General features: G+C 33.7%; 1 protein-coding gene across 1 annotated transcript in view; it reads right to left on the bottom strand.

The window, feature by feature from the left end:
- Positions 1 to 22,777, bottom strand: part of LOC126978370 (uncharacterized) — a 275,304-nt gene that overhangs the window by 34,406 nt on the left and 218,121 nt on the right. The gene's annotated exons all lie outside the window — the stretch shown is intronic.

Raw genomic sequence — 22,777 nt, 5'->3', positions numbered from 1 at the left:
TACATTTGATGATGACATTTGACACAGATGATTACAGAAAGAGAAGATGAAGTGCAGAGACGTGCCATCAAAGACGAGTAACTCGTCGTCTTACAATAATCCGCGGCCTTTTCGTTGGAATGGTTATTGTTTGTTATTTTTGCTCACACAACAGCCAGTACTAACGAAAAAGGCTGCGCGATAAAATGTCCACGTTTATTAAGATCACCGGCTGGTATGAATTGTGGAAGACTGCATTATACAACAACCACAAGAGTCATCGCGCCATCGCAGTCGCAGCTGATTGTGAATTGATTTGGAACAAATGGACTCGTCAAGCGAGGGAAAAACAAGCAAAGTGGTTGTGATATGATATATTCTACTATGTCATCGTCGCTTTGTTGATTTTTCTATTGCTTAAGCCTGCAAGTAAACTGCTCTCACTGTCATCATACACCTGTAAATTAATGAAATTTTAAAAAATTCACTAATTATATGCTTGCAGGTATATAGTTGCAAATTTTCTTTTTAATAGAATTTTATAACTGTTCTGACTAATTCCCACTAGATTTTGGTAAAATATCCCAACATGTAACTAGATCTCGATGTGCAAACTATTAACAACTCTACTTGGCATAAGCAACAACAAGAATTATCGGGGATTCTGCTTACATCAAGCTCCATGCCATCCGTGGCCCTTTAGTTAAAATGGTTGTTGTATGTTATTATTTTTCATACAGCCTCCACTTTTGACCAGAGAGGCTGCGCGATAGAATAACCATGTTTATTAATATCACCGGGTGGTATGAACTTTGGAAGATTGGACGTGTCTCACGAAGTGGTTGCTGTCTGTTGTTACATATAAAACACATTGTTCATATTGTTCAGCGACAATGGTCATCGCGCCACCACAGTCGCTACTGATTGTGGATTGAAGTGGAACTCATGTACATGTTATGCGAGGGATAAGCAAGCAAAGTGGTTGTGAGATGATATCTTCTACTATCTCACAGCCGGCTTTCTTGTCTTTTCTGTCGCTGCAAGCCTGCAAACTGCAAGTAAATTGTTCTCAAACCTTTCACCTGTCAATTAATATAATTTAAAAAATTAAGTAGTTATATGATGCCATCTATTTTCATATATTTTGTTATTATCATAGTTTTTTGTATGTTTTGATACTTTGTATTTTTACACTGGTCTCTCACTTACAGGTGTTATCAAAAGTAACATAGGTATGTATTTTTGAGAATAGTAATATTTTATTTTGAAATACGACAGACAGCAATATTAAAATCGGAATATTGAATATGAATTCAGTACCTACGTGCGTATTGTATTATTTTGTAATTGTAATTTTTACAAAAAGAAGTTCTTGAAATTTTTGCGTATACATTTGATGATGACATTTGATACGGATGATTTACAGAAGGTGAAGATGAAGTGCAGAGACGTGCCATCAAAGACGAGTAACTCGACGTCTTACAATAATCCGCGGCCTTTTCGATGTACTGGTTATTGTTTGTTATTATTGCTCACACAACAGCCAGTACTAACGAGAAAGGCTGCGCGATAAAATGTCCACGTTTATTAAGATCACCGGCTGGTATGAATTGTGGAAGACTGCATTATACAACCAGTTTTGATGAGCCACAAGCGTCATCGCGTCATCGCAGTCGCAGCTGATTGTGAATTGAATTGGAACAAATGGACACGTCAAGCGAGGGATAAACAAGCAAAGTAGTTGTGATATGATGTCTTCTACTATATAACCGCCGCTTTGTTGATTTTTTTATTGCTTAAGCCTGCATGTAAACTGCTATCACTGTCATCCTACACCTGTAAATTAATGTAATTTAAAAAAAATCACTAATTTGTATGCTTGTCAATATATCTATACTTGTAAATTTTCTTTTTAATAGAATTTTTACACGCTTTATATTAGCTTCACTTGTATGTTTGTAACCGACTTCTTTGGGCACGATTTTGACCCACTTTAAACGGCTAGATTTCGTTCAAACTTTGTACATTTATCGATGACCGATGACATTACACTAATTTGATAAACTTATTCAATTTTTTAATTGCAAAATATGATTTTTGTTAATTTATATTATTTTTAAATAAATACATCAGTAATAAGCGCTAATCTAGTAATTTATTGTAAACTACAAAGGAAACGCGCGACATGTCAAGACAGTTCCACAAAATTAAAGTATCTAATAGAAGCGAATAGATGGCGGTGAATTTATATTTCCATTATAAATTATTAATGCGTGATTTAACTGAGCTAATTATTATAAGAGCTAGTTCGGGGATCTCAGGCTAGCTGAATTAAGTGATCATTGATTTTAGTTATATTGAATTATCATTCAATATAACTAAAATATTTTTATTCGCAAGTATTAAAATCCCTTCATTCAATCTAAAAAAATTAACTAAAAAATGAAAAATAAATAATAGTTTAAAAAAACACTAAAGAACAAGCATTATATAAAATTCAACTAAAAAATGGAAAATAAATTTAAATTGAAAAAAGTGTAAGAAAATATTATATATTTCATTATAAAAAAAGCGTGCGTTGCTTTTTAAGATATTATTAAAATAATAATTATTCTACATCCCATGCTTCTTTATAATGAAATATATAATATTTTCTTACACTATTTTCAATTTAAATTTATTTCCTATTTTTTAGTTGAATTTTATATAAAGCGTGTTCTTTAGTTTTTTTCAAACTATTATTTATATATCTATTCTGACTAATTTCAACTAGATTTAATGACTAAACTTTCACTTACAGATGTTGTAAAAAGTAACAGAAGATATTTATTGGGCGATGTATATGCTTCTATAATATGATCTCAGAAAATGTACAAAACAAATGTGTAACGAAATTTAAAACAATGGTTAAAAATCGTCGGAAAGGTTACTATAGCATAAACGATGTACTTAATGACACCACAGACTGGAAATGTAGCGAACTCCCTCAGGCTCTTAAATTATAAATGTATATTGTACGATATCATATTGTAATCCATATTTTTATATATATAAAAAGAAACCCGCTGAGTTTCTTGCGCCCGTTCTTGTAAGGTTCAGACCTTCAAAAAGGACTACCTCAGGGCAGTCTTTTTTGAATGTGTGGTATTTTTTGATGTTCAAAAAGTGATTTTGAATCCTATTTTGAATAAAAAAAAATTAAGTTGTTGTATTTAAGTTGAATATTGTACGATATCATATTGTAATCCATATTTTTACATATATAAAAAAAACCCGCTGAGTTTCTTGCGCCCGTTCTTGTTAGGTTCAGACGTTCAAAAAAGACTGCCTCAGGCAGGGCATGTATTTTTTGACGTTCAAAAAGTGATTTTGAATCCTATTTTGAACAAAAAAAATTTAAGTTGAAATTTGAATTTGAATGATGCCAATTTGGTAAAATATTCCAACATGTAACTAGATGTCGATGTGCAAACTGTTAACAACATCTCTACTTGGCATAAACAACAACAAGAATTATCGGGGATTCTGCTTAGAAAGAATTTTCATGCCCTACCAGCGATTGCGTGAAGAGTAAACGTAAAATCTGCATAATTAAACACTTGAGTCTCCATTTCACTATCACATTAATACACGCGAAGGAGCTGGAAATTGTTGAGATCCTCATCTCTTCCCGTGATATATGATGTACAAGATGCAGAGATTCCACATCTCCAACTATCGCCAAAGTATCAAGCCGATCGGAAATGACGTGATCGTTGATGATTCGAGCTGCTCTTCGTTATATGCGGTCAAATTGAAAAAGGCATTACAGGAGAGCGCCCGCACAGAGGTATGAAGGTTAAGAGGTTTCTGTTCTGTAAGAAATTTACATATACTATAATATATAGATGATTTACAGAAGGTTAAGATGAATTGCTGGGCCGTGCCATCAAAGTCAGTTTGTCATAGATCACAACGTAACTATATATATATATAACACCCAGGTTTTTGAGCCACAGGCGTCATCAGGCCATCACAGTCGCAGCTGATTGTGGATTGATTTGGAACTCCTGGACATGTTTTGCGAGGGGTAAGCAAGGGGTTGTGAGACGATATCTTCTACTATCTCATAGCCGGCTTTCTTGTCTTTTCTGTTGCTGCAAGCCTGCAAGTAAACTGCATGTAAATTGCTTTCAAACCTTTCACCTGTCAATTAATATAATTTTAAAAATTAAATAGTTATATGGTGCCATCTTTTATTATATATTTTCTTATTATCACAGTTTTTTGTATGTTTTTATACTTTGTATTTTTTCACTGGTCTCTTTCTTTCACTTACAGGTATTATCAAAAGTAACATAGGTATGTATTTTTGAGAATAATAATAGTTTATTTTAAAATACGACAGACAGCAATATTAAAATCGGAATATTGAATATGAATTCAGTACCTACGTGCGTATTGTATTTTATAGTAATTGTAATTTTTATCTTTTACATAAAGAAGTACTTGAAATTTTTGCATATACATTTGATGATGACATTTGACACAGATGATTACAGAAAGAGAAGATGAAGTGCAGAGACGTGCCATCAAAGACGAGTAACTCGTCGTCTTACAATAATCCGCGGCCTTTTCGTTGGAATGGTTATTGTTTGTTATTTTTGCTCACACAACAGCCAGTACTAACGAAAAAGGCTGCGCGATAAAATGTCCACGTTTATTAAGATCACCGGCTGGTATGAATTGTGGAAGACTGCATTATACAACAACCACAAGAGTCATCGCGCCATCGCAGTCGCAGCTGATTGTGAATTGATTTGGAACAAATGGACTCGTCAAGCGAGGGAAAAACAAGCAAAGTGGTTGTGATATGATATATTCTACTATGTCATCGTCGCTTTGTTGATTTTTCTATTGCTTAAGCCTGCAAGTAAACTGCTCTCACTGTCATCATACACCTGTAAATTAATGAAATTTTAAAAAATTCACTAATTATATGCTTGCAGGTATATAGTTGCAAATTTTCTTTTTAATAGAATTTTATAACTGTTCTGACTAATTCCCACTAGATTTTGGTAAAATATCCCAACATGTAACTAGATCTCGATGTGCAAACTATTAACAACTCTACTTGGCATAAGCAACAACAAGAATTATCGGGGATTCTGCTTACATCAAGCTCCATGCCATCCGTGGCCCTTTAGTTAAAATGGTTGTTGTATGTTATTATTTTTCATACAGCCTCCACTTTTGACCAGAGAGGCTGCGCGATAGAATAACCATGTTTATTAATATCACCGGGTGGTATGAACTTTGGAAGATTGGACGTGTCTCACGAAGTGGTTGCTGTCTGTTGTTACATATAAAACACATTGTTCATATTGTTCAGCGACAATGGTCATCGCGCCACCACAGTCGCTACTGATTGTGGATTGAAGTGGAACTCATGTACATGTTATGCGAGGGATAAGCAAGCAAAGTGGTTGTGAGATGATATCTTCTACTATCTCACAGCCGGCTTTCTTGTCTTTTCTGTCGCTGCAAGCCTGCAAACTGCAAGTAAATTGTTCTCAAACCTTTCACCTGTCAATTAATATAATTTAAAAAATTAAGTAGTTATATGATGCCATCTATTTTCATATATTTTGTTATTATCATAGTTTTTTGTATGTTTTGATACTTTGTATTTTTACACTGGTCTCTCACTTACAGGTGTTATCAAAAGTAACATAGGTATGTATTTTTGAGAATAGTAATATTTTATTTTGAAATACGACAGACAGCAATATTAAAATCGGAATATTGAATATGAATTCAGTACCTACGTGCGTATTGTATTATTTTGTAATTGTAATTTTTACAAAAAGAAGTTCTTGAAATTTTTGCGTATACATTTGATGATGACATTTGATACGGATGATTTACAGAAGGTGAAGATGAAGTGCAGAGACGTGCCATCAAAGACGAGTAACTCGACGTCTTACAATAATCCGCGGCCTTTTCGATGTACTGGTTATTGTTTGTTATTATTGCTCACACAACAGCCAGTACTAACGAGAAAGGCTGCGCGATAAAATGTCCACGTTTATTAAGATCACCGGCTGGTATGAATTGTGGAAGACTGCATTATACAACCAGTTTTGATGAGCCACAAGCGTCATCGCGTCATCGCAGTCGCAGCTGATTGTGAATTGAATTGGAACAAATGGACACGTCAAGCGAGGGATAAACAAGCAAAGTAGTTGTGATATGATGTCTTCTACTATATAACCGCCGCTTTGTTGATTTTTTTATTGCTTAAGCCTGCATGTAAACTGCTATCACTGTCATCCTACACCTGTAAATTAATGTAATTTAAAAAAAATCACTAATTTGTATGCTTGTCAATATATCTATACTTGTAAATTTTCTTTTTAATAGAATTTTTACACGCTTTATATTAGCTTCACTTGTATGTTTGTAACCGACTTCTTTGGGCACGATTTTGACCCACTTTAAACGGCTAGATTTCGTTCAAACTTTGTACATTTATCGATGACCGATGACATTACACTAATTTGATAAACTTATTCAATTTTTTAATTGCAAAATATGATTTTTGTTAATTTATATTATTTTTAAATAAATACATCAGTAATAAGCGCTAATCTAGTAATTTATTGTAAACTACAAAGGAAACGCGCGACATGTCAAGACAGTTCCACAAAATTAAAGTATCTAATAGAAGCGAATAGATGGCGGTGAATTTATATTTCCATTATAAATTATTAATGCGTGATTTAACTGAGCTAATTATTATAAGAGCTAGTTCGGGGATCTCAGGCTAGCTGAATTAAGTGATCATTGATTTTAGTTATATTGAATTATCATTCAATATAACTAAAATATTTTTATTCGCAAGTATTAAAATCCCTTCATTCAATCTAAAAAAATTAACTAAAAAATGAAAAATAAATAATAGTTTAAAAAAAAACTAAAGAACAAGCATTATATAAAATTCAACTAAAAAATAGAAAATAAATTTAAATTGAAAAAAGTGTAAGAAAATATTATATATTTCATTATAAAAAAAGCGTGCGTTGCTTTTTAAGATATTATTAAAATAATAATTATTCTACATCCCATGCTTCTTTATAATGAAATATATAATATTTTCTTACACTATTTTCAATTTAAATTTATTTCCTATTTTTTAGTTGAATTTTATATAAAGCGTGTTCTTTAGTTTTTTTCAAACTATTATTTATATATCTATTCTGACTAATTTCAACTAGATTTAATGACTAAACTTTCACTTACAGATGTTGTAAAAAGTAACAGAAGATATTTATTGGGCGATGTATATGCTTCTATAATATGATCTCAGAAAATGTACAAAACAAATGTGTAACGAAATTTAAAACAATGGTTAAAAATCGTCGGAAAGGTTACTATAGCATAAACGATGTACTTAATGACACCACAGACTGGAAATGTAGCGAACTCCCTCAGGCTCTTAAATTATAAATGTATATTGTACGATATCATATTGTAATCCATATTTTTATATATATAAAAAGAAACCCGCTGAGTTTCTTGCGCCCGTTCTTGTAAGGTTCAGACCTTCAAAAAGGACTACCTCAGGGCAGTCTTTTTTGAATGTGTGGTATTTTTTGATGTTCAAAAAGTGATTTTGAATCCTATTTTGAATAAAAAAAAATTAAGTTGTTGTATTTAAGTTGAATATTGTACGATATCATATTGTAATCCATATTTTTACATATATAAAAAAAACCCGCTGAGTTTCTTGCGCCCGTTCTTGTTAGGTTCAGACATTCAAAAAAGACTGCCTCAGGCAGGGCATGTATTTTTTGACGTTCAAAAAGTGATTTTGAATCCTATTTTGAATAAAAAAAATTTAAGTTGAAATTTGAATTTGAATGATGCCAATTTGGTAAAATATTCCAACATGTAACTAGATGTCGATGTGCAAACTGTTAACAACATCTCTACTTGGCATAAACAACAACAAGAATTATCGGGGATTCTGCTTAGAAAGAATTTTCATGCCCTACCAGCGATTGCGTGAAGAGTAAACGTAAAATCTGCATGATTAAACACTTGAGTCTCCATTTCACTATCACATTAATACACGCGAAGGAGCTGGAAATTGTTGAGATCCTCATCTCTTCCCGTGATATATGATGTACAAGATGCAGAAATTCCACATCTCCAACTATCGCCAAAGTATCAAGCCGATCGGAAATGACGTGATCGTTGATGATTCGAGCTGCTCTTCGTTATATGCGGTCAAATTGAAAAAGGCATTACAGGGGAGCGCCCGCACAGAGGTATGAATAGTTTCTATGAGGCCGAATTCGGCCGTTTCTATTCTGTAAGAAATTTACATATACTATAATATATAGATGATTTACAGAAGGTGAAGATGAATTGCTGGGCCGTGCCATCAATGTCAGTTTGTCATAGATCACAACGTAACTATATATATATATATATATATATATACATAATAATATATATAACACCCAGCTTTTTGAGCCACAAGCGTCATCAGGCCATCACAGTCGCAGCTGATTGTGGATTGATTTGGAACTCATGGACATGTTATGCGAGGGGTAAGCAAGTGGTTGTGAGACGATATCTTCTACTATCTCACAGCCGGCTTTCTTGTCTTTTCTGTCGCTGCAAGCCTGCAAGTAAACTGCAAGTAAATTGTTCTCAAACCTTTCACCTGTCAATTAATATAATTTAAAAAATTAAGTAGTTATATGATGCCATCGATTTTCATATATTTTGTTATTATCATAGTTTTTTGTATGTTTTGATACTTTGTATTTTTACACTGGTCTCTCACTTACAGGTGTTATCAAAAGTAACATAGGTATGTATTTTTGAGAATAGTAATAGTTTATTTTGAAATACGACAGACAGCAATATTAAAATCGGAATATTGAATATGAATTCAGTACCTACGTGCGTATTGTATTATTTTGTAATTGTAATTTTTACAAAAAGAAGTTCTTGAAATTTTTGCGTATACATTTGATGATGACATTTGATACGGATGATTTACAGAAGGTGAAGATGAAGTGCAGAGACGTGCCATCAAAGACGAGTAACTCGACGTCTTACAATAATCCGCGGCCTTTTCGATGTACTGGTTATTGTTTGTTATTATTGCTCACACAACAGCCAGTACTAACGAGAAAGGCTGCGCGATAAAATGTCCACGTTTATTAAGATCACCGGCTGGTATGAATTGTGGAAGACTGCATTATACAACCAGTTTTGATGAGCCACAAGCGTCATCGCGTCATCGCAGTCGCAGCTGATTGTGAATTGAATTGGAACAAATGGACACGTCAAGCGAGGGATAAACAAGCAAAGTAGTTGTGATATGATGTCTTCTACTATATAACCGCCGCTTTGTTGATTTTTTTATTGCTTAAGCCTGCAAGTAAACTGCTATCACTGTCATCCTACATCTGTAAATTAATGTAATTTAAAAAAAATCACTAATTTGTATGCTTGTCAATATATCTATACTCGTAAATTTTCTTTTTAATAGAATTTTTACACGCTTTATATTAGCTTCACTTGTATGTTTGTAACCGACTTCTTTGGGCACGATTTTGACCCACTTTAAACGGCTAGATTTCGTTCAAACTTTGTACATTTATCGATGACCGATGACTTTACACTAATTTGATAAACTTATTCAATTTTTTAATTGCAAAATATGATTTTTGTTAATTTATATTATTTTTAAATAAATACATCAGTAATAAGCGCTAATCTAGTAATTTATTGTAAACTACAAAGGAAACGCGCGACATGTCAAGACAGTTCCACAAAATTAAAGTATCTAATTCGTTTAGAAGCGAATAGATGGCGGTGAATTTATATTTCCATTATAAATTATTAATGCGTGATTTAACTGAGCTAATTATTATAAGAGCTAGTTCGGGGATCTCGGGCTAGCTGAATTAAGTGATCATTGATTTTAGTTATATTGAATTATCATTCAATATAACTAAAATATTTTTATTCGCAAGTATTAAAATCCCTTCATTCAATCTAAAAAAATTAACTAAAAAATGAAAAATAAATAATAGTTTAAAAAAACACTAAAGAACAAGCATTATATAAAATTCAACTAAAAAATAGAAAATAAATTTAAATTGAAAAAAGTGTAAGAAAATATTATATATTTCATTATAAAAAAAGCGTGCGTTGCTTTTTAAGATATTATTAAAATAATAATTATTCTACATCCCATGCTTCTTTATAATGAAATATATAATATTTTCTTACACTATTTTCAATTTAAATTTATTTCCTATTTTTTAGTTGAATTTTATATAAAGCGTGTTCTTTAGTTTTTTTCAAACTATTATTTATATATCTATTCTGACTAATTTCAACTAGATTTAATGACTAAACTTTCACTTACAGATGTTGTAAAATGTAACAGAAGATATTTATTGGGCGATGTATATGCTTCTATAATATGATCTCAGAAAATGTACAAAACAAATGTGTAACGAAATTTAAAACAATGGTTAAAAATCGTCGGAAAGGTTACTATAGCATAAACGATGTACTTAATGACACCACAGACTGGAAATGTAGCGAACTCCCTCAGGCTCTTAAATTATAAATGTATATTGTACGATATCATATTGTAATCCATATTTTTATATATATAAAAAGAAACCCGCTGAGTTTCTTGCGCCCGTTCTTGTAAGGTTCAGACCTTCAAAAAGGACTACCTCAGGGCAGTCTTTTTTGAATGTGTGGTATTTTTTGATGTTCAAAAAGTGATTTTGAATCCTATTTTGAATAAAAAAAAATTAAGTTGTTGTATTTAAGTTGAATATTGTACGATATCATATTGTAATCCATATTTTTACATATATAAAAAAAACCCGCTGAGTTTCTTGCGCCCGTTCTTGTTAGGTTCAGACATTCAAAAAAGACTGCCTCAGGCAGGGCATGTATTTTTTGACGTTCAAAAAGTGATTTTGAATCCTATTTTGAATAAAAAAAATTTAAGTTGAAATTTGAATTTGAATGATGCCAATTTGGTAAAATATTCCAACATGTAACTAGATGTCGATGTGCAAACTGTTAACAACATCTCTACTTGGCATAAACAACAACAAGAATTATCGGGGATTCTGCTTAGAAAGAATTTTCATGCCCTACCAGCGATTGCGTGAAGAGTAAACGTAAAATCTGCATAATTAAACACTTGAGTCTCCATTTCACTATCACATTAATACACGCGAAGGAGCTGGAAATTGTTGAGATCCTCATCTCTTCCCGTGATATATGATGTACAAGATGCAGAGATTCCACATCTCCAACTATCGCCAAAGTATCAAGCCGATCGGAAATGACGTGATCGTTGATGATTCGAGCTGCTCTTCGTTATATGCGGTCAAATTGAAAAAGGCATTACAGGAGAGCGCCCGCACAGAGGTATGAATAGTTTCTATTAGGCCGAATTCGGCCGTTTCTGTTCTGTAAGAAATTTACATATACTATAATATATAGATGATTTACAGAAGGTTAAGATGAATTGCTGGGCCGTGCCATCAAAGTCAGTTTGTCATAGATCACAACGTAACTATATATATATATATAACACCCAGGTTTTTGAGCCACAGGCGTCATCAGGCCATCACAGTCGCAGCTGATTGTGGATTGATTTGGAACTCATGGACATGTTATGCGAGGGGTAAGCAAGTGGTTGTGAGACGATATCTTCTACTATCTCACAGCCGGCTTTCTTGTCTTTTCTGTCGCTGCAAGCCTGCAAGTAAACTGCAAGTAAATTGTTCTCAAACCTTTCACCTGTCAATTAATATAATTTTAAAAATTAAGTAGTTATATGATGCCATCTATTTTCATATATTTTGTTATTATCATAGTTTTTTGTATGTTTTGATACTTTGTATTTTTACACTGGTCTCTCACTTACAGGTGTTATCAAAAGTAACATAGGTATGTATTTTTGAGAATAGTAATAGTTTATTTTGAAATACGACAGACAGCAATATTAAAATCGGAATATTGAATATGAATTCAGTACCTACGTGCGTATTGTATTATTTTGTAATTGTAATTTTTACAAAAAGAAGTTCTTGAAATTTTTGGGTATACATTTGATGATGACATTTGATACGGATGATTTACAGAAGGTGAAGATGAAGTGCAGAGACGTGCCATCAAAGACGAGTAACTCGACGTCTTACAATAATCCGCGGCCTTTTCGATGTACTGGTTGATGTTTGTTATTATTGCTCACACAACAGCCAGTACTAACGAGAAAGGCTGCGCGATAAAATGTCCACGTTTATTAAGATCACCGGCTGGTATGAATTGTGGAAGACTGCATTATACAACCAGCTTTGATGAGCCACAAGCGTCATCGCGTCATCGCAGTCGCAGCTGATTGTGAATTGAATTGGAACAAATGGACACGTCAAGCGAGGGATAAACAAGCAAAGTAGTTGTGATATGATATATTCTACTATATCACCGCAGCTTTGTTGATTTTTTTATTGCTTAAGCCTGCAAGTAAACTGCTATCACTGTCATCTTACACCTGTAAATTAATGTAATTTTAAAAAATTCCCTAATTATATGCTGTCGTCTATACTTGCAAATTTTCTTTTCAATAGAATTTTTATATCTGTTCTGATTAATTCCAACTAGATTTTGGTAAAATATCCCAACATGTTACTATATCTCGATGTGCAAACTGTTAACAACTCTACTTGGCATAAACAACAACAAGAATTATCGGGGATTCTGCTTACATCAAGCTCCATGCCATCCGTGGCCCTTTAGTTAAAATGGTTGTTGTATGTTATTATTTTTCATACAGCCTCCACTTTTGACCAGAGAGGCTGCGCGATAGAATAACCATGTTTATTAATATCACCGGGTGGTATGAACTGTGGAAGATTGGACATGTCTCACGAAGTGGTTGCTGTCTGTTGTTACATATAAAACACCCAGTTTGTTCAGCGACAATGGTCATCGCGCCACCACAGTCGCTACTGATTGTGGGTTGAATTGGAACTCACGGACATGTTAAGCGAGGGGTAAGCAGGCAAAGTGGTTGTGAGGGAATATCTACTACTATCTCAGAGCCGGCTCTTTTGTCTTTTCTATCGCTTAAGCCTGCAAGTAAACTTCAAGTAAATTGCTCTCAAGCCTTTCACCTGTAAATTAATATAATTCTAAGAATTAAGTAGTTATATGATACCATCTTTTATTATTGGACACGCTAAGCGAGGGATAAGGAAGCAAAGTGGATGTGATATGATTTCTTCTAATATATTACCGCCAGCCTGCAAGTAAACTGCACTTATCACTGTCATCTTACACCTGGAAATTAATGTATTATTAAAAATTCACTAATGCTGCCTTAATAATTATAAATTTTCTTTTTATCCGAATTTATATATCTTTTTTGGTTAATTTCGACTGGATTTTATAAATGAACTTTCACTTACAGATGTAGTAAAAAGTAACAGTATAAATTAATTTTTAAAGAAAATAGCATGTTTGAAATATTTACTCGTGAGGTTGAGATCATAATACGATTCAATGGTTGGACTACCACGTGAACTACTAACAAGACCATTTATAATACACCAATATTTAATATAACTACTTAATAATGTATGTACTAGGTATACATAGTGGGTGTCCTTTTCACAACAACAATATTACAATCGGAATATTGAATAAGAATTCAGTAGGTACCTACGTATTGTATTTGTTTGTAATTGTAATCACTAATCACGTTCGAGAAACTCGTACTAGCTATGTAATTCTCAGTTTGGAAAAGAAAAGTTCCAGTTTTCATATGACTATCAAGGTCACATGATCAGATCAATACATAGGATACAGTCATATAAGTACATATCAATTGAGACCTTGCAGGCCAGAAAGGACTTCACTCATCATACGTTGGAAGGTAGAAGGGGCGCTTTTCTTCCCAAACGGCATTCTTGTAAATTTAAAATGTATTTGTGCTTACACTAAGCCCTCAACATGTTCAAAGCCTATATTAAATACAAACTTATAGAAAAATCTTATTAAAAAAAATATTTGCATGATAAGAAAGCTTTGGTATGTATTGCCCTAAAGGATTTGAGCTAGTGGGGCTGTTTCACAATGTCCAAGTAAAGTTACGAATAGGCTTCTTGCTACTTATCTATCAGACTTAATAAAGACATCAATTGCGTTTCACAATATACAAATTATAAACTTGGTATACTTTGCGTAGAGACGTCGCTTCATTGTGTTTCTTCTACCGCATTTATTACGGGGAGTGTTCCGAAGAGCTGTTTAACCTGATTCCTGTTGCAAGAATTACACCTTCGCACGACACACCATAAGTTAGAATATCATTCCCACCATCTGGATGTGTGGCGGACCTCCATAGGAGGTTTTCAAGGAGGTTTCATCCACGTACTACAAAGCTGTGGAATGAGCTTCCTCCGACAACGCTCCTGTGATTCTTCTGGTGTTGCAACCGTTTAATTCATACAATATTATAATACTTTTGTGTATGCTTAAAATAACTAAATACTTAGTATGAATAGTTTTTTTAGTTATTATAATTTGGTTTTAAAACTCAATATCTTTATAAAAACGTGTACAATGTGTGCCTTTACAAGCAGGTAAGTCATGACGATAAGTCGTTAAAACAAAATAATTAATGTAGGTCATCTGTGATTATTATTTACTTTATATTTTAAAAATTAATCATTAATGTAAGAGATCTGTGATCTTTCGAGGCGAAACAGGAACAAATCAAAAAAGTTTATACGAAGTGTACCCTGTCACTGGTGGTGGGAGTGTGTACAACATTGTAAAAAATCAGTCACAAAGAAATACTCAAGAGTGACCAAAAGGTATAAACGCTTTTTGAAAATGCAAAAAAACATCGAGACCATGAAATCATAATCTGACAATTATGTGAAGTCCTACCCGGACCCTCTAATTATTGTTTTTTTTTTATGTGTGATTTTTAAAATAATGATTTATCATAATTTTCGAAGACTAATTAAAATCGGAAAAGTTTTCATAATCCTATTTGTCTCAAGGGTTGAGTATTTGTTTGATATTTTCTTCTTTAGTCCAAACTAGAATAAATATATGTTATTATGTAACAAAAATTTTAATAAATACTTGAATTAAAATATTATTAACCGACTTCAAAAAAGGAGGAGGTTCTCAATTCGTTGGTATTTTTTTTATGTTTGTTACCTCAAAACTTTCGACTGGGTGAACCGACTTTGATAATTCTTTTTTTATTTGAAAGCTGGTGCTTCCCGTGTGGTAGTTGTATTGTAGTTTGGACCAGATCTGACAATGGTATTCATGAGAAAAATCATAAAAGTCTTAAATTTGCTAATCATACGTATAACAAATTGGATGATAAATTTACGTATAACTCAATATCGCTTCAGCCGATTTCGATGATTCTTTCTTTATTGGAAAGGGTATACTTCAAAGATAGTTTGGTGAGAGTTTGGTTCTGATAACGGAATCCATGGCAAAGTAACGGAACTATTCAATTAAGCGCTTACATTCATTGCTGCATTGAAAAATGTTGTATATCTGCACATATCTAGACAAGTTGTTAGTTAATGTACTTCAAATTCACTCAAAATCAAAAAATAACAAATGTCTTTTTTTTTTTTTTTTTTTTTTGAGAGGAGGAAATACTGTTACGTATTTACGCCCCGGAACGGGGCGTAATATGTCGGACTCGAGTGTCCGCGTAAGCGGACGCCCCATACCGACTAAAACCTCCTCTGTGCTGTTAGCAGCCCTGGCTTTCACAGCGAAGTAGGACGTGGGCCGTGGAGGCCGCAAAGACTACGCAACAACAGTCGCGGGGCGTCTCCTAAGGAGACTCGAACCTCAGACCGGCTGTGTGCTTGTGGGAAGCAAATGTCGGTGTGAAAGATAGGCTTGTAACTACATACATAGTTATAGGTGAGATGTGCTTGAGTCGTGAGGAGGTGAGAGGCGAGAGCGGGTCGCGGCGGAAGGACACCGATTCCAAAAATTACAATAATCGTAACTAGAATTAGATTGCATAAAAATACGCAATTAGTTTTATACGTTTTAGTGCATATTATATCTATTGTTGTGGAATAGTGTTTTTGAAGTCGGTTTGCTTTTTTGTTATTTTATTTGGTATTTTTTTTATTATTTTTAACGTGATTACGCTATTAAATACAGTTAAGAAAGAAGCATGTCTCTTGAGCAACTATAAACGACTCTTGGGCAACCAAATTGTTCCCCGATTTAGGATAAACGTTAACGATTTTTTAATTGAAGTGATAGATAAATAGATACTCTAAATAAATGTATCAATAAGTTAATTTGTGCTTAATTTCAAACTTAATAACTGATTTAAATAAATAAAAAAATTGTGTATTTTTACTCATTTTTTGCTAGTCAGAAGTCAACAGTTGTCTAATATACATTACGTAGGTCACATAAAAAGTTTTCCGTAACTTAAAAAAACAACATGTTATAACCAAAATATTATGATTTTTGCTTTTTAAAATACTCTTCTTTACATTTTAAACATTAGTCATGCGATCGAACCATTTTTTAAAACAAGAGGAACACAGATCTGTAGGCATGTTTTCTACGTGCTGATTGAACGCTATCACTGCCTGTTCGGAATTGGCAAAGCGAAACCTCTCATCAAATCTTTGATTTTGGGGAAAATACAGAAATCACAGGGTGCTAGGTCGGGGCTATGTGCAGGATGGGTCACGAGTTCGGAAGCTAATAATAACTTAGTTTTGTTGGCCGTGTGTGATGAAGCGTTGTCATGATGTAGGAGAACGCGGCTTTTTGGTCGTCTTTCCCGAACTTTTTTGAACACCCTGGGTAAACAAATGGTAGAATACCACTCGGCATTAACACTCGTTTGATCTTAAAGTGGAATAGTGCAGATGGAACCCGTAGCTGAAAAATAAAATGCGATCATTTTTTTACCAACGTTTCTCGCCTGCCTCACTTTTGTTGGCCTGTTCTCATTACCAAACCTCCATTCACAAGATTGCTGTTTATTTTCGGGTTCAAAACAATAAATACACGTTTCGTCTCCTGTGACAGTGTCATAAACAGCATTAGAATGATGTGGTGGTACTTCATTAGCATCTGTGAGCACCATTCCACGCGAGCCCACGGACGGCAGTTGAAAGCCCTTCACGAAATTCGTCATGTAACGAAACCCGACCTCTCTCAAATTGTGAGTGCTCAAGCATCTCTCCCAAAAGCATTTTGAAGACGAGCGGCACAGTCTTGCGGAGAGAGATAACTTTTAAAATCATAAAAAAGTCATCGCTCTAAAATCTTTTCGACTTAATTGTATTTTAGTTGCGTACGTAGAACTTTGATGTGTGATAAAAAAGCTATTGACAAATGATTTCGCGACATTAATAAGAAGGTTGTAACGTTTCAAAAAATATAACATTCAAAATTCAAATACTTCGGATTAGCTAGAACTGCAAAACTTTTAGTGTGCCCCATGTATAATCACAAATAATTCGAAAATTCCAATGGACAGACTGATGGCATTAAGTTGAATAAAAATTTATTAAGTTTGAAACAACTTCTTTTCGTCTTTCTTTAAAGCAACATTCCGATCGTTAAAAAAATAATACTTTAGGTTGTTCAAGAGACACAATAAACACCTTATTTAGCATTTTAAATTAGAAGTCTGTTTTAAATAAAAAACAGTACACTGCTAATAGCGGAACCTAAAAATTGAAAAAACTAGATATATTTATTGTTATACCATCGGAATCCGAAAAATAATAACTTAATTTTGTTTCTAAACAATTCCTAGAATGACAAAAAAGAAGTTGATTAACCCTGAAAACATAAATGTCATTTCATTGACCAGATTGCATAAAGTGATTTTGATTTGATTTATTTTGATTCACGATAATAATACCATTTGAAATGTTGCAAACTTTCAGAGACACGTTTAATTGATTGCTTTGCCATATTTTCCATCACAATCGTTGCTAGGTAATAAGCTCTAGTCTGAGCTTCTACCCAACACGATTTATATCGCAGAAGCTTACGAGATTATTTTTATAACTGTTATATTATTGGCCCTAATTGGTACTCCAATAATATTTTACATTTCATAAGCCTTTAAGAGCATCATTGTATACAGAAATATTATGATACTTTCAGATTTTTCCCTTGTTAAATTTGTACTCAATAAAAATATTTAGTTTTTTTCTTATGAAAATAAGGGACGAGACGAGCAGGAAGTTCAGCTTATGGTAATTTGCCCATTAATTTCACTACGGTGCCTTTTAGACCGAAACACAGTTATGCTTGCTTAGTTGTTAGCGAATAAGAAATGCAGTTTGCTTTCGTATAGTTAGCGCTTATATATTATTAGCTCACCAGGCAGACGTTGTTCTGTTTATAATAAAAAAAAAAACTCTTGCGGGCGGAACTTCATAAACTCCGTTCATAGCTGAGCTCAACTCGGAAAATAAATTTCAAGTGTATCCGCCTTATGTTTTCAGCGATATCGTGATGAGTCAACACACAGGTGGAAATTTCGTATACATATCTTATTGTATCATTGGTGTGAAGTAACTGGTTAGACGAGTTAGGCTTATATTTTTTTATATTAGTCTTGCATTAAATATCTCCTTATATGTTAATTAAAATATTTTTTTGTCAGAATATAACTTTTACGCTATTCTCATATTAATTTTCTTTAATAAACGTGAGTTTTAAACATGACATTTAAAAAATACTTTTTACAGCGCCAAAGCGCATGCAATTAATAGTTTATTTTAAAATTAATACTGAAAAGTTAGCAAAACGTCAAAATTAATAAATAATATATAACTACGAATTATATTTTGTAAACTTGGACAAAATGGTCAATTTGTAAGAAGAGTTATGCATTAAATTATGTAGTTTAACTTTCTTTTTTGTTATTTGGTTGAGTTTTCGTGACAAGCTTCATCATACTCGCTTAAATGTCACTGCTTGTGGCGGCGACATGCGGCGGGTTATTCCCATCCCTAAAATATGGTCGAGCGATGGCTGACCCATGCGTCATGCTACCTGTGGCAGGATGATCCTGTTACTAGACACTTTGCTTCTTGTTTTTAAAATTAAACTTATTATATTTTTATAATCGCTAGTAAAATACCTTTATCTGCTGGATCACTTGGGGTTGTGTAGAGACGTCGCTTCATTGTGTGTCTTCCACCGCATTTATCACGGAGTGTTCCGAAGAGCTGTTTAACCTGATTCCTGGCGCCGAATTCCACCTTCGCACGACACGCCACAAGTATATCATCCCCACCATCTGGATGTGCGGCGGTCCTCCACAGTGCGCTTTTCAAGGAGCTTTCTTCCACGTACTACATACAAAGCTGTGGAACGAGCTTCCTTGTGCGGTGTTTCCGGGACGATACGACATGGGTACCTTTAAAAAAAGCGCGTACACCTTACTTAAAGGTTACGCTCCTGTGATTCCTCTGGTGTTGAATATGGGCGGTGATCACTTAACACCAGGTGACCCAAACGCTCCTATTCCATAAAAAAAAGCTCAACGTTTTCCAAAGTGGTGGTAACGTCATTATTAACGTGATAATTGTCATTACTTTGACCTACCTGTATATAAAAGCATATATATCTAATATAATATATCTAAATATTTTGAATGTTCTAGCTGGTCTAAGATATTACATTAGAAAGATGAAAGAGTGATGGTAAGCCTCCGAAACGTTTTCTACCCTCATCAGTCCTAGAATTATTAAGGCACAGACAACTAATTCTGATATATGTTACAAAACAATTGCAAATAAACTCTTATTTAACTACATTGTATTATTACATCCGCAATTGATGAGTTGTTGAAGTTAGGTAGGCAGGTAAGTAAATTAGGATTACTGCGTTTGTAATTATTATATTTACTATATTACCCTCAATTACAATATTATTTATATGGATACGAGTTTTTCAATATAGGAAATATTATTAGGTACCTTTGTACCTTGAAACATTTTTTTCAAGAACATTTTTGCACAGATACTAACAGAAGAGAAAGTTGCCAATACGCCCTGCCCATTACAATGCAGTGCCGCTCAGGATTCTTGAAAAGCCCAAAAATGCTTCAAAGCGGCACTTTACTTGCGCTCGTCACCTTGAGACATAAGAAGTTAAGTCTCATTTGCCTAGTAATTTCACTAGCTACGGCGCCCTTCAGACCGAAACACAGTAATGTTTACACATTACTGCTTTACGGCAGAAATAGGCGCCGTTGTGTTATCCATAATCTAGCCGGCATCCTGTGCAAAGGAGCCTCCCACGGGTAAAAGATAAGAATACAGTACGAATTAGAAACGTTTATCGTGTCATTTAAATAATTATGTGGTTTGTACAGACAAGGGACCGAATCATAATTTATTTTATGGGACTATCATAAGTACCAACGACATGAACATAATGACCGAGGATAGGACCAGCATCGGCCGGTATATGACTCAGACTTGGTGCATCTGAACTTGATAGAGCTTTCGACAATCGATGCGCAGTTGTTTATTTATAAATTGGCGACAATCACTTATCAAGTGTCCAAGGTTATTGCAATATGCGCATTATTATTTGAGTCAATTGCTGAGTTATTACTTTGTTGATTGCAAATATAATTATTTTGAGGATGGTCTTCTTTTTTGTCTGCAGTTTTTACCAGAATGAAGCTTCTTTGCACAGGAAGCCGGATAGATTATGGATACCAGAGCGTCTTTTTCTGCCGTGAAGCAGTAATGTGTAAGCATTATGTTACGTGTCAAGGCAACGAGCGAATTTTTAGGTTTTTCAAGAATCCTGAACGGCACTGCATTGCTCTGGGCAGGGCGGCGTATCAGTACCATCAGCTGAACGTCCTGCTCACCTTTTCCCTTATTGACAAAAAAAAGTTCACGTGGTGTAAATTCGGAGAAGTTTTGGGAATATTCCTAATTCCAGCAGCGACATAACCAATTTTATTAAGTAATGACTGTTTACAACTTGAGCGAATTTATATTTTAATTATGCCGATAGGTCCTATATCATACTCTATAAAGTGTTACGGATTAATGATTCAACTTTAAAATTTATTAAAACAACATGATAAAGAAGCCTTCCCTTCAAACTGTTTCACCTGATTCCTGCCTCCGAATTCCACCTTCGCACAACACACCACACATTAGGATGTCATCCCCACCATCTGGATGTGTGGCGGTCCTCCACTGCTGGAGGATCAAGCTGGGAAATGAGATTCCTTGTGCGATGTTTCCAAGACGTTACATCATGGGTACCTTCAAAAAACGCGCGTACACCTTCCTAAAAGCCCGGCAAAGCTCCTGTGATTCCTCTGGTTGAAAAAAAGTTGTGACATGATAGATATATGTAATGAGGGCGTTCTAATGATCTGTAGGTACTTGCATTTTCACTATTCGATACAAATGCAGGAAGTAATACCCGATCCCCACTATGTATAGCGATATCGTAAATCAGGGGGCTGTATATGTCATTCATTCTAGGTTTTGGTTATCAATAAATATGTAAATAGAAAATGTTAATAGTTATAGTTTAAAAAAATAATAAGTTGTGGAAAGACTAAATTTATATATATATATATATATATATATATATATTACAAAATACCCCGTAAAAAATATAATTAATTAACAAAGCCAAAAATTTTATCAACCCTAGTAAGCTGTCATGTCAGGGAACCAGATTATTAAACAGAAAGGCCTACGTACCTATTTTACCTAATAATTGTCTACTTTAATAGTTTTTTTTATTTTTCATTCATAAATGTTTGCTACCTCAATACAATCTACTAAAATAAAAAAAAACATAAATTTAAAACACACAAACTATAATTATATCCTACATATTATAAGTATAACATACAATAAAGCGAAACTGATAAAAATTTCAAAAAACATAAATATGTAGCACGTAAAGATAAGCTAAGGCTCTAATAGGCGCAGAGTGTCTAAAACTAGCCGTCGAAAACTACACAGACTTAGAAAAAATTTTTATATATACAGTTATTGATATTTGCTAAGTCATTATATGAACGAGATAATCTATTAACTGGTGCATTATGTGATGTCCACAAGCGAGAGGTTGGAACAAAGAAAGTCCTTACATTTCTAGTCCTACAAGGATTACAGTATAGAGAAAACCATAAATATATGTTTATTTTATTTTAGTTAACAAGTTATATGCATTTTCTTAAGTCGTGTTAGTAATATAAAATTATTTATTGTTTTATATAACTCTACATTTATTTAAGTTAAATATCACGCCATCATAGGTGTTTCCATTTAATTGACGTATATGTTAATAATGGTTTAATTATACTAGCGTTATTTTGTAATTATTAATACATGTATGTTGTATGGGAACCAATAAATAAATTAATGAACAAGGATTTCATTATACTCTGGTTATGTGAAGTGAAGAAATGGTTATGTAAAGGACAGGAAGTATTTTTCCGATTGCCAAACCGTTGCAACGGTTGTTGTTGGATATGGAACAGCATGTTGGATCGGTTTTCGCATCAGTAACACCGACGATGGTGCAAAATGCCACACAAGCCATATTATCCCGACGAGCGAGGTTGAGCAAGGCGGAGCCCACTTTGAGCCGTTTCTGTAAATTTAACCTTTATTATCAAAAAGTAAGTGATCGTTTAGGTTGATTCGTTAGTTGAGTT

The sequence above is a fragment of the Leptidea sinapis genome, chromosome Z, assembly GCF_905404315.1.
Source record: "Leptidea sinapis chromosome Z, ilLepSina1.1, whole genome shotgun sequence".
Classification (NCBI taxonomy): domain Eukaryota; kingdom Metazoa; phylum Arthropoda; class Insecta; order Lepidoptera; family Pieridae; genus Leptidea; species Leptidea sinapis.
The sequence above is the reverse complement of the archived record's forward strand: the minus strand, read 5'-3'. Positions and strand labels throughout refer to the sequence as shown.